Here is a 15471-nt window from a genome sequence, read left to right as displayed (position 1 = left end):
TGGACATGGAGCTGGACAAGTGGGATATAGGAGTTAAAATATGCAAGAATTCAGTAAGATGGAAAAATTTCTTAATCTAAGTTTAGTAGAAGACCAGTAGACTTGCAGTTATTTTGGAGAGAAACAGGTGTGGATGTCTGATCAAAACTACAAAAACCTAGAATCAGGCAGTGATTTTTGTTTTGTAATGTAGCTGTCCTAGTAAATATGTATCTATTTGTGAACATATTAAAGTTCTACTTCTCAATCGTGCACATGTAAATGATTACATTTTAGGAACCCTTGCTAATACTTACAGTCCACTACCAGCTTTTGGAAAAACTGAAGCCATAAACAAAGAAGTTGGCAGCCTCCTTGCATTGACCTTCAAATTTATTTATTTTTCAGTCGTTATTTACTCAGTATAGAGAAGATGGAATATATGGAAAATACTAGGCCCATGAAATGTTGGTTTATATTTTCTTTGCTGAACAGCCACAAGATGTCATTGTTTGCCTTTTATGAAGCTGTTGTGTCTTCAAAAGTCAAAATAAAAGACTTTTGAGACCTCTAAACAAAATGAAAATAGAAAACACCTAAGCATGGATCTGTTTTGTGTATTTATATAAAATGAAAAATAAAGCAAATCTCTTACTGTAGGTTCCAAAATAAAATGTCAGAAGGCTATCAAAACTTTACCTAATCAGTTAGGTATGTTGAAAATTTAAAGCTAGGGCTTCCTCATACAAATGTAGTATCACTGCCAACCATCTACAAATCATCCATTATTGAACGTTAGGTATTCAGAGATAGTGTAAAGTAACTTTTAGGTAACCTGTGAAACATGATGCTTTTGGGTTCATAAGAAAAAATAGTCCTAATGAACAAATAACACACTCAAGAAAATAAAGTGGTCAATAAGAAAATGCTAGGCATATTTAGCAGCTGTAAAATGCACTTACCATCTAATTTGCCTCAAATGTCATGTCTTAAATATTCCTTCCAAAATTATTTTTATTCTTGGTTAGAAACATTGTTGCTTTACCTCTACCCCTTTATACGGTTCAGATTTTCAAAGCAGAGATTTCCATTCATCATAGCACTATAAAGATGACTGCATTAGGAACTGGTTATCAAAAGTTATGGAGAGACCTAATGGAGAGTACTAAAATTATTTGCTGGTAAATAAAGCCAATTTTTTCAAGCCTCAGTGTAGCCTGCAATACACAAACTGCAACTGTAAGTCCTATTTGATATAGCAGTATGTTAAAAAGTTAGGGAGCACAACAGCAGTATCCACACAGCTGTTTAGTGCGTAGTAAGCTGGAGTGCTATAGATTCACTCCCTGGCTTACTTTGACAGAATTTCCATATAGCCTTTAAAGCACCTCAGATAACATTTCCAAAAGCACCTAAACTCACGTAAAGGCCAAAATCCCAAATGACTTGCAGTTAAATGTAAGAATATACTATGGTGTCATTTGCCCCTTAAATTTCCCGTAGGGTTTGGTGAGGTTAAAGAAAAGTTCAAGCAATCTTATTTTTTTCATGAATATAGAAAAGCTGCCAAGAACTGGCAAGGTGTTTTAACATTCTGGCAAAGAAAAGCTTTGTCCTTACATACTCCTCCCCTCCCCTGCAATAATGTGGTTTCATGGCTTTTTGAAAACATCTTTTGCAAGCGTAAATGATCCTTGTAGATCGGCAGACTTACTCTTCTTGCTTAGCCTACAGTAATCTGGAAAAGCATGGAAAATAATGTTTTAGAATTTGGAACCCAGATATATCAGCTGGGAATTTCCTGGATTTATGTTGATAGAATACAAAGAGACATACATATTTGTATCATGTTATGCTGAATTGAAACTAACAATTAGGGTTTATTTTTAAATTAAATCTTTGCCTAGACATTTTAGTCTCAGTGAAGGGGAAATCAAAAGCCATGTGCTATTTTCTTTGATGGAATGGTTCCATGTAACTGTAAAAATAAAGAAGTTTAGAATCCAGAGGGAGCACATTTGGGAACTTATAAGTACAAGGGCTCAAACTTTTATGTAGTGTTGTTTTTTTTTCAAACTAGCTGAAAAAAAAACCTATGCTGAATTTGATTAATACCTCATAATACAACAAAATCACTACAGAAGAAATGTTATATGAAACAAAAGAAGAGAGGAGCATTTGATTGTGGAGTGGAAATCACAAAAAGTGAATGCCAACTAGAGGAAATGATCTTATGAAGGGCAATGTCCAAGGGAAAAGGATGGAATACTGAGAAGAAGGTGCTAAGAAGGATGAGGGCAATCCAAACAAATCAGAAAAGTGGTAATGGGCACTACAAAACTGTCCTGTTACAGACTAGAATGAGTCATGATGATGATGGTTGTTATTCATAGATCTTTTGTGCAGTCACCAAATATTTGTCCTCAGACTCAAGAACAAGATTTTTCTGAGTGTGTGCAATTTCAGGCACAAATTTGTGCAGGAATTAAATATTCTCTCATGTACCCATCTAAATGCCTAGCCAAGCATCTAATGTGTGTAAGCACATTGTGGTGGGAAGAACACCTCAGCAGCCCAACACTGTGGCATTTAATTACAAAAAGGGGAACTATGCAAAAATGAGGAGGTTAGTTAAACAGAAATTAAAAGGTACAGTGATTAAAGTGAAATCCCTACAAGCTGCATGGACACTTTTCAAAGACAACATAATAGAGACCAAATTTAAATGTATACCCCAAATTAAAAAACATAGTAGAAGAACTAAAAAAGAGCCGCTGTGGCTTAACAACCATGTAAAAGAAACAGTGAGAGATAAAAAGACATCTTTTAAAAAGTGGAAGTCAAATCCTAGTGAGGTAAATAGAAAAGAGCATAAACACTGCCAAATTAAGTGTAAAAATGTAATAAGAAAAGCCAAAAAGGAGTTTGAAGAACAGCTAGCCAAAAACTCAAAAGGTAATAACAAAACATTTTTTAAGTACATCAGAAGCAGGAAGCCTGCTAAACATCCAGTGGGGCCCCTGGACGATCGAGATACAAAAGGAGCACTTAAAGACAATAAAGTTATTGCGGAGAAACTAAATGAATTCTTTGCTTTAGTCTTCATGGCTGAGGTTGTTAGGGAGATTCGCAAACCTGATCCGTCCTTTGTAGGTGACAAATCTGAGGACTTGTCACAGATTGAAGTGTCATTAGAGGAGGTTTTGAAATTAATTGATAAACTTAACAGTAACAAGTCACCGGGACCAGATGGCATTCACCCAAGCGTTCTGAAAGAACTCAAATGTGAAATTGCGGAACTATTAACTATGGTATGTAAGCTATCCTTTAAATTGGCTTCTGTACCCAGTGACTGGAAGATAGCTAATGTAACGCCAATATTTAGAAAGGGCTCTAGAGGCGATCCCTGCAATTACAGCTGGTAAGTCTAATGTCAGTACCGGGCAAATTAGTTGAAACGGTACTAAAGAATAAAATTGTCAGACACATAGAAGAACATAATTTGTTGGGCAAAAGTCAACATGGTTTCTATAAAGGGAAATCATGTCTTACTAATCTATTAGAGTTCTTTGAAGGGGTCCAACAAACATGTGGACAAGGGGGATCCAGTAGATATAGTATACTTAGATTTCCAGAAAGTCTTTGACAAGGTCCCTCACCATAGGATCTTACGTAAATTAAGTTGTCATGGGATAAGAGGGAAAGTCCTTTCATGGACTGAGAACTGGTTAAAATACAGGAAACAAAGGGTAGGAATAAATGGTAAACTTTCAGAATGGAGAGGAGTAACTAGTGGCGTTCCCCAAGGGTCAGTCCTAGGACCAATCCTATTCAACTTACTGATAAATGATCTGGAAAAAGGGATAAACAGTGAGGTGGCAAAATTTGCAGATGATACTAAACTGCTCAAGGTAGTTAAGACCAAAGCAGACTGTGCAGAACTTCAAAAAGATCTCACCAAACTAAGTGACTGGGCAACAAAACGGCAAATGAAATTTAATGTGGAGAAATGTAAAGTAATGCACATTGGAAAAAATAACCCCAACTGTACATATAATATGAAGGGGGCTAATTTAGCTACAACTAATCAGGAAAGAGATCTTAGTCATTGTGGATAGTTCTCTGAAGACGTCCACGCAGTGTGCAGCAGCAGTCAAAAAGCAAACAGGATATTAGGAATCATTAAAAAAGGAATAGAGAATAAGACGGAGAATATCTTATTGCCCTTATATAAATCCATGGTACGCCCACATCTTGAATACTGTGTACAGATGTGGTCTCCTCATCTCAAAAAAAGATACACTGGCATTAGAAAAGGTTCAGAGAAGGGCAACTAAAATGATTAGGGGTTTGGAATGGGTCCCGTATGAGAAGAGATTAAAGAGAATAGGACTTTTCAGCTTGGAAAAGAGGAGACATGATAGAGATATATAAAATCATGAGTGGTGTGGAGAAAGTGAATAAGGAAAAGTTATTTACTTGTTCCCATAATATAAGAACTAGGAGCCACCAAATGAAACTAATGGGCAGCAGGTTTAAAACAAATAAAAGGAAGTTCTTCTTCACACAACGCATAGTCAATCTGTGGAACTCCTTACCTGAGGAGGTTGTGAAGGCTGGGACTATAACAGGGTTTAAAAGAGAATAGATAAATTCATGAAGGTTAAGTCCATAAATGGCTATTAGCCAGTATGGGTAAGGAATGGTATCCCTAGTGTCTCTTTGTCGGAGGGTGGAGATGGATGGCAGGAAAGAGATCATTTGATCATTACCTGTTCGATTCACTCCCTCTGGGACACCTGGCATTGGCCACAGTCGGCAGACAGGGTACTGGGCTAGATGGACCTTTGGTCTGACCCAGTATGGCCATTCTTATGTTCACATCAGAAAGAAAATGAAGGAACAAATGTAAGTGTGTGCACCAACTTTGAAATTCTGTGTCTTCCTCAAGGTTGGCTGGTTTCTATGTTATAGAAAGATTGGTCAATAGGATGTAGAAGTGGAGTAAGACTTATTATTAACAACACAGCACAAGTCACATTCAGAGCATTTGATAGAATAAAATCACAGGTCTAGCCCTGAGTTATTCAGTATTAATTTTTTACAATTGTGTCTAGAGGCCTCCACCAAGATTAAAGGAGCCATCAATAAAGAGTGAGAGAGATTCTTCCCCAGGAGCATAATAAACCAGAGAAAGGGGCAGAATTAAAGGTTTTGGGAACTGACTTGCCTAAGACTACATTGCAGTCCCAGAATCAAATATCGAACCTATCCCTGGTCCCATTAGCTCTCGACTTCCTAGTCTGAGGCTATGTCTAGACTATGGATTTTTTTCGAAAAAAGTTCACCTGTGTCTAGAGTGCTGTCACGTTCTTTTGAAATTAAATAGAAAGAACGCGGCATTTTTTCTGACAGCGGTAAACCTCATTTTACGAGGAAGAATGCCTTTTTTCGACAGAGCTCTTTTGAAAAAAGGCATTCTTGAACGCAAACAGGGCTTTTTCGAAAGAGAGCGCCCAGATTCCCTAGCTTCTCTTTTTCGAAAAAGCGGATCACTTTTTCAAAAGTCTTGTGGATGTCTAGACGATCTTTTTCGAAAGAGGCTTTTTCAAAAGAGGCTTGTAGTCTAGACGTACCCTGGGTGAGGAAGTGCAAGAGAAAGAAAGGAGCTTGAAAGAGCATTTAGCTGACACGTCTTCTAATTTCCATGAGGCTTTGTTGTTAAATTCTGTGACCACTTTCCTCAGTGGAGGAATAGGGTTTGTAGGCTTGTTGGAAGAGGTGTGTTTTTGAGGAGGGACTTAAGCTAAAAGGTCTGAAGCTCTGACAGACCAACTGGTGAAGTTCTACTTGAGGGTGGCCACATGGAATGAGATATGAAAGGATGATTAAAAAGGCTATGAATCAGAGATGCTAAGTAGGTAAAGAAAATAATGGAAGGAGAATATTGAAAAGCGGTAGATGGGAGGATTCCCCCTCCCCTTAAGTATAGTAGTAGTGGAGCTAGTCATTTAATACACTTGGCAAAGGCATTATTCTTAATTAAAGGCTGCCATGAGTTGCATTTCATCCAGTGGACTGATGGCTATTTGCCTGCATTATGTTGCTACAGACTATGTTCCATGTCCCTGATTTGGTCTCATGAAATGAGTAGACAATTTCTTCAATGCTTAGCATTCAATGCTTTACACAGTTTAAAAGCAGAGCATTACATATTGCTCTGAAACTTCTCAGGGTCTTGGAGGGACTAATCAGCATTTGAATGCACATGATATGTGATTTATATATCACAATATTTGATTGTGTCAAGTACTACCTAATTAAGTGTACACTTTCTGTCAGCATTTTGGCTAATCTTGTGTTATAACAGAATGAAATGTTAACAAGGATTGTAAAGTCTAGAAAAATCACATACTGCTCAGTTGCATAAAAATGCGTGTGATTGTCCTGTTTAGCTGATCACTGAAAAACATTTGTTTTCAAAACCTTCATCATTATGTCAATAGTGAGAGCATAGTTGCCTACATAAGTCCACTGTTACTGGCAGGAGACGGGAAGAGAGCATGTTATCAAGAGAAACTCGAACTGTTTATATATTTGTACTGGATCCACAGTGAGGAGCCAGGGCCAGTGTTCTGCCCTTCCCCTACACATGGGGAACAGCAGCAGCCCTGCCCAGAAACAATTGATAAAATTTGTATGCTAGGACTTTGGGTTTCCTAATAGTAGTTTTGCTATTGGTTACGATTCCCCTTCTTCTGTTGCTTTTTCCAACCTCTCACCTGCCCAACCTCCCTGTCTGTCCATTATGCTTCTCATTCTTTCTTCATTCCTCTCTGTTTTATTCTACCTTATTTACTCCTTGCTTCTATCCACTTCAATCCTAAATATTTCCTCCCATCTACACTCTTTGATGGGATCGTTTAGGCCGGAAGGCCCCTGCTGGAGGCCTCTGGGTTCTGCCACACCCATCCCAGGAAAGAAGCAATGAAGAGATATTCCAAGCAGGCTGGAGTGGATGCAGGGGAAGCAGCCAATGAGGACCAAGGAGGGCCATTAAAAGAAGCTGCAGAACAGAGCATCAGTCAGTTGCTGCTTGGAGCTGGAGAAGAAAGGATTGCAGACCTGTACTAGACAAAGGTTTGGGGGAGAGGCCTTTAAATGCAGTCGGGCTTCTGCTTGTCTGCCTCCCAGAATTCAAAAGATCTCACTGCAGAGTCACAAGAGTTTCAATGAAATCAGTGAGACTAGTCATGTGAATAAGGCAAACAAAGTTTGATCCAAACCCACTTTAAATTTTTTCTGTGCATTCTCTTTTTTCCTGTCATGCCTGCCTTTTACCCTGTATAATCAACCTACATACTCATCAATTATCCCATGATCACACAATCCGGGATCAGTGATATCAAAATCTCTTTAGACAATGGGACCATGATCTTTACTGGAGTCTCTGGACAAGACTCCAGTACAAATACTGATAATTTATAATACATCACAAATAAAATTAGAGTATGGATGCTCTACAGGACAAGAAACTTAGAGACCAAGGGGTCTGTTTTCTGATCGGGCAACTTGTGATTGGTGCAGGACTGAGGTAGGCAAAAGTGATTATAGATCACTTTTTATGTTCCCTTTTCCTGGATGCTGAGTCAGTGCCCACTTGCTATTGTCTACCAATGAGCCTCAGAGATCAGAAAGGGATGGGCATAGGCACACTTCCATTCCTCCGTCTAACCCCGGGGGTGGCAGTCAGGGAATAGGTGGTTTTGGATCACATATACATTGAAAAAATGAAATACCATGGCAGTCTCTTCCTTCTTTCTCTGTGCTGTAAAACAACTGAGGAAAATCAAACTATTACAATCAGATTTCCAATTAAGGCCATCTTCCTGTAAAGAGATCCAGTCACGAGCACAGATCCTTATAGCTACACACATTACTCTTCAGACCTGGAACCAATTACTGCAAAAAGAATTGCTATTCAACTTTTTTGTCGGAATTGTTCGTCAAAGGAACGTCTACATAGTTTTCCCTTCTGTATGTACAAAAGGAGAATACATTTATTCTGTAATGTCTTCAGTTCTGGATAAGAATATCTTGCTTTGAACCAAATCATTAAAATATAAACATCGCCTCAGTGTTCTTTTTTCCACAAGCTATTGATACTTTTATTAGAGACTTGGAATGGCTAGCAAATTAAGAAATAGAACCTTAGTGAAGTAAAAATGGTACAATTTACTTTCCCCTCTTACAAAATCTATGAGGTCCAACTGGCAAATGCCAGTTCTAAGAAGGGGGCTAAGAAACAAATGTAACACATTCTCACAACAAATGTTAAACTTGCTTTCTCTGGTGTTGTACTACAGGTTCTATAGGTTCTATATCAAGAAATATGACAGAACATAACTTGATGAATGGCCTTTTTATTTCCCCTGAAGATCAGAGGGATCCAAATAGAATGAAATTTACAGTGTGTAATAAACATTTTCAGATATCATGCTTGATGATACCATGCCTATGAGATTATGGGGGTATAAAATCCAAGAATACTGTCCATAAATGCAAACGATTTAAATTTGGCATTATTGAATAAAATATCTAATTTAGACAAAATTCTGTACACTTTCTTGATGGGAACATATGTATAGCAATAAATTAGGGCAGCAATTCAGTTAAATAGTTGACATTTGTGGCAATGCTATTATAGCTCCTTGTAGTAAAGATTCAGAGTATTAAATGCTTAGCATGTTTTTAGTTACTTGGATACAGGCTTTCATCTCACAGGACCTGAGTGCAAGCCTGAATGTGGGTGTTTTAATTGCTATTCTGTTCATGAAATTTAAATACCTTTTTCCTTGTTAATGGTGAATTTAGTGCCTAGTGTTAGCCCTGGACTTATTAATGGAACAGCCATTGCCTTTACTTGTTCTAACTTCCCTTCACTTACTGTGTACCAAATAAATAACAGAGTGTGTGTGAAACCTGATTCTGAAAGACTGGCCCAAGAGAGAACCCTCCACTGGGAAAATGATAGAGAGAAGTACTTTGGAGGAGGTGAGAGGGAAGAAGCAGCAGAGAGCAGAGCTGGAACCAATTGAGTTCTCAAATACACAATTCTTTTCTGAGCTTCCCCACCACTCCCATTATAGGTCAGTAGTGAAATAGCACAATTTGGTCATAAAAGAGTTGAATTAAAAATAATGGGGAAAAAAGAAACCCTGTTGAAGACAAAACAGGGAGAGATGGAGGACTGGAGTTAGATAACTACTTGTAACACGGGAGCAGTAGAGGGCCCTTTTGTGTCGAGGGCCCTTTTCTGCTTTAAATATTCTAAATGTACATAGCAAAAGGCAGGCCAAAACCATGATGCGTTTATAATCTATACAGATAAGAGAGGTACAGAAATTCATCTGCAAGTCACTGGCACAGCCAGGAATAGACTCTACCTCTGAGTCCCAGGTTAGTGCCCTGTCCATTAGACCATACCATCTGGCTATTATTAAAGATTACAAGTTAAAAGGATTAGGAAATGTAAAAGGGGGAAGAGATTAAAATGCGGAGATGCATGAAATTATTGAAAAATATTTTATTAGTTCACAATCACTTTCAATATAGCTAATGAAATGCAGCATCATTTATGCACATGAAAAGAACAATGGATTTTTTTTCATGTTGGCTGGCTGGGGTATGTGAGAGGAATACACACAATTCAAACACAAGTAGTTCCTTTTGGTATATATGCAATGGTTTTAAGAACTACACCTGTAACAATTAGAAGTCCTAAAAAAACCTAACATCTAGGAAGTTAGCAAGCAAGTGCCATTAGTATGAAGCAAGCTGTTTCTTTTTGCCTTGTTTTGCACCTGAACATGCATAAACACCAGTGCAGAGAGGTGTGCGCGCACATACACATGCACACCATGAGTTGAAAACAGTTAATAAAGAAAAAACTGACATTCTCTTCACCTCTTGTAAGCTAAACCACATACTTTCTTCAGAGTTATAATACTTGAATTGGCCAGAGATATTACATTATACATGGAGATTAGACTGGAGTAGAAAGGGAGAAAGAAGCAACAGAATTTTAAGTAGTGCTGTGATATTGCACCTTCTGTGGTTGCTGTGAAGATTTGCCATCTGTAATGAATAATTCACATAGTATTCTTTCTTCTTCTCATAGAATAAAAGGTTGCCTAATGAAAAGTTTGAAAGGTTACAGTTTACCTGCCAGAAGAGAGAACTCCCTCCCCTCAAAAGCTTGTGTATGTGTACACACACTGATCTCTGTATTTTTCTCAGTACACTCTACCTGTACAATTTAGCCTGATAACGAGCCAACTATCTTTTTTCTCTTGATTGCTTCCGGCAGTTAAACTGTAAACTCTTTCAAACTTTATATATAATCTTCATAGTACCAATTTGCATCTGAGTAGAGAAATCAAAATGTAGGTTTTTTTTCTCATTTCCATACTGAAATATAAAGATGCAAGACAGATAAATATGCTACTTACAGATAGTTTCAGTATGCCACCTGTTAAGAAGGTAAGGCAGACATGAAATACTGACTTGACTTGTCATTTTTTCCCCATCAACTTTCAAAGAGGAAAGACTTTGCATGTGTTTTGTGCAGTTACATATGGCATTGAGAAAGATATCATGTGTTTCAAGCAAAGCAACGGAGTGCCAGTAAAGTTAAGAATCTGTCTGTGGAACTTCAATGTAAATATTCACATACCTCTATGAAAAGAACATGGCTTTTCAGTAACTTCTAGCTGTAGAAAAGAGAATGTAGTCTTTACCAGTCATTCTGTAACAGGATTGTGCTGAAACTGACGGGGCTAACTAGGCTAGAGAGCCTTCAGCGTATGTGGCAGTTTAAGCAAATGTCAGAAGTTTCTGACTCAACATGAATTAACTAAAATGGATATTCATATTCTCAGGCTAATATAAAGATTTTGAATTGCCTCAAATATTCCAATTCAATTACTAGCACTCTTGGAAGCATAGATACAATGTTTATCAACTTCTTTATAGTTTCACATAGAAACTTACATTAACAGAACGTTAAAGCTGCACAGTTAAACACTCTCAAGATATAAAGAACCAGAGTTAAGGCTGCTGTTACATATTTAGCTTAGCTTGCCCTTTTCTGTATATGCATTGCAGGTTAGAGGGCTTGATTCTGCTCTCATTTACCGCAGTTTACATCAGGATCAACTTGACGGAAATAAATTGAGTTACACTGGTTTTAAAACATCTACGATTAATATGTGGCTCAAAATTTAGATGGGGGAGGGGGAAAAGAAAAAAAAAACCATGGAAGCTGCTTCATATTCCAAAAGTTTCTGATTGGTGCATATACATTTTATTATCCAATAATGTTGCTTGTATTTCTGCATACTTTAAAAGCTTAGTTTATACTGCAGTTAAATTGAAGATGTTTAAGGAGTGTGTATTTCACCTGTGTACACATCTGAGCCAGCCTTCCTGTGTCATTCCAGTGATTAAGCCAAAATGCACAGGAAAGAACCCTATCCCTGCACAGATTACTTCAGGCCTTTTACAGGTCAATCAACTATGTAGTGAATTGTCTAGTCATGTAGATTTTTGGAGTTGAGGCAAGGATACAGACTTTAAGTTGCACGGAGTAAATTTCAAGGGTTCCTGCAGAGCTCAGCCGGAAGGAAACTTAGCACCTAGTACAACTTCCTCCTCAATCTGCATCTGTAGTGGTCAGTGAAAATGACCTGACAGTTGTGTTGGAAGGAAATGCTGCTTTTCATATCAGCAGGTGGGAAAGAGAAGAAAATCTGGCTCTAGGATGGTAGGAAGAGTCTATCTCACCCAGATATTAGGATTCCTTCTCTACTCAACACATTAATTGTTCAGAGCTACTGTAAAGGGAGCCCCAGCTAATCTGAAGTTTTGTGAAGACAACAGCATATGGGGGGAATAAATGAATTCTGCCCAGACATGTGCCTCCTGTGGAATTCAAAAGGATATGTGAGGTGATAAAGCATGAGAGGTGATAAAAGTTGCTCTGTTCAGGTGAGAAGGTTAATTTTGCCTAGGTTATCTGAGAAGTGGCCCCCTCGGGTTTGTTTTTAAGGGAGGTATAAAGGGGGAGAATGGGGGAGTTACATAGTGGTTTTTTGTTTTGTTTTTAAGTATCAAACGCCCTTTAGATTACCTTGGTGATATTCTCCTGGCAGAATGCATACAGATAAATCAAAAGCACTGTTAGGAGATCCAAGAAGAGCAGACAAAACAATGACACAGGTATGTCCTTTAGGAAACAATAAGGAAGTTGTTTACTGGAATATACCCCCTTAATTGGTTCTATACAGGCTAAGAATAGTTTACTATTCCCAAGGCTAAATCTAGGATCAAAGAAGACTTTAAACCTGAAAGAAGGGATGGAGGAGTGTTGCCCAGATGGTATCAGTGGGAGCTGATACAGATGGTATGGCGCAAGCAGGACACTCTCCTCTGCCAAACAGAGATGGAGTTAACTGGAGTAGATGAGTTACTAACAGTTCTAAGGGAAGATTAAAGTTTAGTGTGGTAGTGTTCAACACACTCTAACCTGGAAAGGGTTAATGAGTCTCAGAGGGTCAATTAAATAGACCACACCTGAAAGGAATTAGTCTGGCCTACACAACCCCTGATTGGTGATGGAGTCCAGCTGAGAAGGAAGTTTGTAGCCCCTCTCTCCGTGTTTAAAGGGGAATAGGAGAAAACCTAAGGTATGGGTTCCGAAGAAAGAATTTACCTGGAAGAGTGATGGTGCAGTGGGAAAAGGCCATGAGATGGGATGTTGTAGATCTTAACCACTATTTAGAGGTTAGCTGGAACTTGGAGTAGAGGGCAGATCTTGGTTCCCCTACTGGGGAAGTGACATAGTCAGGTCAGTGGATTGGAAAACTGCCTGGGATGGCCAATGCTGTGTGACTTTAATTCCCTAGAAGAGAGAAAACACATAGCCCTGGTTTACACGAGGGAGTTATTTTGAAATAACCCCCTTTATATGGAAATAATAAGTAGAGGGTCCACATTTCCAAGCCTGCTATTTCAAAATAAAGGGCTGGTTTTTTTTTTTCAAAATCTGTACTCCAGCTTTCCTTGGAGAACTATTATTTCAAAATAGTTATTTTTGGAGTTATTTTTAATTTAGTTATTTCAAAATAATTTCCTAGTGTAGACATGCCCATAGGGACCTAGCTAGAGGGCCAGGCTATTAAAAGGGAGTAGCATACTGTGGTGAGGACAAATAAAGAAAGGAGGCATCAGTCCTTGACGGAGCCAGTTCCCAGAGCAGCTAGCAGAAGGTGCCCTAATGGTGACTGGAGCCTGTAATAGTAATGCAAGAGAAATATATGAATTGGTCTTTATTGTTTTTACCTTTTGCCATGTGGGTGGGTGAATGAATGAATAATGCCTGCTTTGAAGATACTGTTTCTATGTCTCCTGAAGGGAAAATTCTGCAGTTGCCAGACTCATCTGGCCATGTCACATTAATTAGCTTAGAGATTAATGGATGATGCTGTCTAGAGATGCAACGCCAAAGTGTTCAACTGTGTGGTTGTGCCTGGACAGAGGTAAAAGATAACAAAGCATATCGAGAAATGGGTGCAACTTGAGAGGAACTAAAAGGAATCTAAAACAGTTTTCCCAGTGACTATCTTTATATCCATCTAAAATCTGGAATTATAAATTTTGTGAAAGGGATATTAAACTGCATTACTTAGGGCTCAACACACCCTCTTAGTGATCAGAATGAGCCCATGAGGAGGGGCAGGTCATCCAACATCTGCATACTACAGATGTTACACCTGAATTCATGATTTTCCTGCCTTCAACCTTTGGATGTTTCTCTGGTTATGAAACTTTTGGCTGGTGCAGAGTGAGGGATAGGAGGAAAGAGTGGAAAGATAAAAATCTGTCAAATCCTGTGTCTGCCTGAATCATTTCAACGTTAGTCTGAAGCAATGTATGCTCAGTATACTGCAACTACTGACCCTCAGTCACTTTGGCAGAAGAGGCTGATATAGTGTCCCGGGATAACTCTTATATGTATAAAAATCGCACTGCATAAAAACTAACCATATCTTTCTTCAGAGTTGCAAAAACTAACACATTCCCATCACCATGATCACTTCTGCAAACAGTGTGAAAACAGGAGATTATAACAGTAATTGTTAGGCATCCTTTAGGAGAGCTGCATAACATTCCTGGGAACCCAACTAGTTAGAATTCTATGAAGGTGACTTTTTTAAACAATGAGAGCAATTAAAATGGCAAGGGAAGATTTTGGAAGCAGATTTGTTACTATGCAATGTGTCCCATTCTTTGTGTACACTACCTTTGCTAGTAAAATGGAAATATGGGAAATTAATTAAGCCCAGCTCTTTACATTAGCTCTTTACATTTAAGCACTAGGTTTAACGCACATACTGGAAACTATTCAGAAGCATACAATGGCAAGTAACCTGTTTAATTTTCAGCATGTAGATAATGAGCTCTTTCCATTGCAAATTCAGGCCCTGTTGGATGGCAAGTCAGTTAATATTAGGAGTGCAACTATAAAGATCTTCCTTCTGTGATGATAGACAACAAACAGCAGGATAAAACTTGTTTTCATTATATAGTTTAGCAAAAATCAAGCAAGGGCTTTTCCTTTTTTAAGTGTTCTCACCAGGAAAGCATTAACTGTTTATGGGAGAAGCCCCAGTTCACTGTTTTAATGTCTAATTTATGGAAATGCTGTGTATATGGTCAATAACTGTGTACAGTTTCCATCCTTATGTAAATTAATGCTAGTAGTAAAGATCTTTACAGAAAGTACAATTAAATGATGCATACAGATATCTTGAGATATCATTAGTTTATAATGTAGTTAGGTCTATAATCTTCATCCTTGATCTTCTAGCGTACTGAATAATGGACCATTCGCAAGACTGAAGTAGTGCACTAGCAGTGAGCTTAGGGATTGTCTAGACTTGCAGCATTACAGGTGCTCTGTTACAGTGCTTTTTGAAGATGCTCCACTCTCTGAAAGGTAGTAGCCATATGGTTGGGAGGGCTTCTCCCATCCACAGTGCTGTCCACACTCAGGTTAGATCGGTATAACTGTTGCTTGGGAGTGTCTACTTTCCACACCTCTGAGTGATGTAGTTATATCAACATAAATTTGTAGTGCACACCAGGACTTAGAAAAATATGCCTAAGTTTGGCTTATATTAATGGATGGATTGTCACATCTGAGGCTAAACCTCTGGTTCTATCCTTAGATTCTACATGTATTTTAAAAGACAGTAATTTATTCCACAGATACTGCTGCTGGTGAAATAACTTGATTACATGTATTAGTATAGGAAAAGTTGGGAAGCCCTAAGAGTGTACTCTTCTTTCTATCTATAACAGTCTTGCTATTTTTTTACCCAGGTTTTCTTGCACAACAGTCACATCAGCTAAGCTGAACATTAATCTTTC

The sequence above is a fragment of the Pelodiscus sinensis genome, chromosome 5 (assembly GCF_049634645.1).
Source record: "Pelodiscus sinensis isolate JC-2024 chromosome 5, ASM4963464v1, whole genome shotgun sequence".
Taxonomy (NCBI): domain Eukaryota; kingdom Metazoa; phylum Chordata; order Testudines; family Trionychidae; genus Pelodiscus; species Pelodiscus sinensis.
This window is presented reverse-complemented; position numbering follows the sequence as displayed.